Source organism: Lolium rigidum, chromosome 2 (assembly GCF_022539505.1).
Source record: "Lolium rigidum isolate FL_2022 chromosome 2, APGP_CSIRO_Lrig_0.1, whole genome shotgun sequence".
NCBI lineage: Eukaryota > Viridiplantae > Streptophyta > Magnoliopsida > Poales > Poaceae > Lolium > Lolium rigidum.
In genome coordinates, this window is record NC_061509.1 from 124,913,608 (window position 1) to 124,916,701 (window position 3,094).

A 3,094-nucleotide genomic window follows, 5' to 3' on the forward strand; every position below is an offset into this window, starting at 1 on the left:
GGGGAGATCAAAGCACCAATACCATGTAAGCTCCTAGCGATGAATGAAGCGCTAGAAAATAACTATGCTTGGCTTGTTCACGAAAATTTGTTTGATGAGAGTAGCAAGCCCAAGACTAATGAAAAGGAGCCGCTGAAACTTATGTATCCAATATACTATGCATGGTTGAGAAAACTCCAAACCCCGCTGACGTTTATACTTCGTCTCTTGATAACACTTGATATACACTTTACGCGCCTAGCTGAAAGGCGTTAAAAAAGCGCTTATGGGAGACAACCCATGTTTTTACTACAGTATTTTTGTTTTATATTTGAGTCTTGGAAGTTGTTTACTACTGTAGCAACCTCTCCTTATCTTAGTTTTGTGTTTTGTTGTGCCAAGTAAAGTCTTTGATAGTAAGGTTCATACTAGATTTGGATTACTTGCAGCGATAACAGATTTCTTTGCTTGTCACGAATTTCGACCTGCCCCTCTGTAGGTAGCTCAGAAAAATATGCCAATTTACGTGCGTGATCCTCGGATATGTACGCAACTTTCATTCAATTTGGGCATTTTCATTTGAGCAAGTCTGGTGCCTCAATAAAATCCATCTTTACGGACTGTTCTGTTTTGACAGATTCTGCCTTTTATTTCGCATTGCCTCTTTTGCTATGTTGGATGAATTTCTTTGATCCATTAATGTCCAGTAGTTTTATGCAATGTCCAGAAGTGTTAAGAATGATTGTGTCACCTCTGAACATGTTAATTTTTATTGTACACTAACCCTCTAATGAGTTGTTTCGAGTTTGGTGTGGAGGAAGTTTTCAAGGATCAAGAGAGGAGAATGATGCAATATGATCAAGGAGAGTGAAAGCTCTAAGCTTGGGGATGCCCCGGTGGTTCATCCCTGCATATTCTAAGAATACTCAAGCGTCTAAGCTTGGGGATGCCCAAGGCATCCCCTTCTTCATCGACAACATTACCAGGTTCCTCCCCTGAAACTATATTTTTATTCCGTCACATCTTATGTGCTTTGCTTGGAGCATCGGTTTGTTTTTGTTTTTGTTTTGTTTGAATAAAATGGATCCTAGCATTCATTGTGTGGGAGAGAGATACGCTCCGCTGTTTCATATGGACAAATATGTCCTTAGGCTTTACTCATAGTATTCATGGAGAAGATGAATCTTCTTCGTTAAATTGTTATATGGTTGGAATCGGGAAATGCTACATGTAGTAATTCTAAAATGTCTTGAATAATTTGATACTTGGAAATTGTTGTGCTCATGTTTAAGCTCTTGCATCATATACTTTGCACCCATTAATGAAGAAACACCTAGAGCTTGCTAAATTTGGTTTGCATATTTGGTCTCTCTAAAGTCTAGATAATTTCTAGTATTGAGTTTTGAACAACAAGGAAGACGGTGTAGAGTCTTATAATGTTTACAATATGTCTTTTATGTGAGTTTTGCTGCACCGGTTCATGCTTGTGTTTGTTTCAAATAACCTTTCTAGCCTAAAACTTGTATCGAGAGGGAATACTTCTCATGCATCCAAAATCCTTGAGCCAACCACTATGCCATTTGTGTCCACCATACCTACCTACTACATGGTATTTCTCCGCCATTCCAAAGTAAATTGCTTGAGTGCTACCTTTAAAATTTCCGTTCTTCACCTTTGCAATATATAGCTCATGGGACAAATAGCTTAAAAACTATTGTGGTATTGAATATGTACTTATGCACTTTATCTCTTATTAAGTTGCTTGTTGTGCGATAACCACGTTTACAGGGACGCCATCAACTATTCTTTGTTGAATATCATGTGAGTTGCTATGCATGTCCGTCTTGTCTGAAGTAAGAGAGATCTACCACCTTAATGGTTGGAGCATGCATATTGTTAGAGAAGAACATTGGACCGCTAACTAAAGCCATGAATCATGGTGGAAGTTTCGAGTTTTGGACATATATCCTCAATCTCATATGAGAATACTAATTGTTGCTACATGCTTATGCATTAAAGAGGAGTCCATTATCTGTTGTCCATGTTGTCCCGGTATGGATGTCTAAGTTGAGAATAATCAAAAGCGAGAAATCCAAAATGCGAGCTTTCTCCTTAGACCTTTGTACAGGCGGCATGGAGGTACCCCATTGTGACACTTGGTTAAAACATGTGTATTGCGATGATCCGGTAGTCCAAGCTAATTAGGACAAGGTGCGGGCACTATTAGTATACTATGCATGAGGCTTGCAACTTGTAAGATATAATTTACATAATACATATGCTTTATTACTACCGTTGACAAAAAAAATTCTTGTTTTCAAAATAAAAGCTCTAGCACAAATATAGCAATCGATGCTTTTCCTCTTTGAAGGACCTTTCTTTTACTTTTATGTTGAGTCAGTTCACCTATTTCTCTCCACCTCAAGAAGCAAACACTTGTGTGAACTGTGCATTGATTCCTACATACTTGCATATTGCACTTGTTATATTACTCTATGTTGACAATTATCCATGAGATATACATGTTATAAGTTGAAAGCAACCGCTGAAACTTAATCTTCCTTTGTGTTGCTTCAATACCTTTACTTTGATTTATTGCTTTATGAGTTAACTCTTATGCAAGACTTATTGATGCCTGTCTTGAAGTGCTATTCATGAAAAGTCTTTGCTTTATGATTCAGTTGTTTACTCATGTCATTACCATTGTTTTGATCGCTGCATTCATTACACATGCTTACAATAGTATGATCAAGGTTATGATGGCATGTAACTCCAGAAATTATCTTTGTTATCGTTTACCTGCTCGGGACGAGCAGGAACTAAGCTTAGGGATGCTGATACGTCTCCGACGTATCGATAATTTCTTATGTTCCATGCCACATTATTGATGATATCTACATGTTTTATACACATTATATGTCGTATTTATGCATTTTCCGGCACTAACCTATTAACGAGATGCCGAAGAGCCGATTCTTTGTTTTACTGCTGTTTTTGGTTTCAGAAATCCTAGTAAAGAAATATTCTCGGAATTGGACGAAATCAACGCCCAGGGTCCTATTTTTGCACGAAGCTTCCAGAAGACCGAGGGGGAAAGGAAGTGGGGCCACGAGGC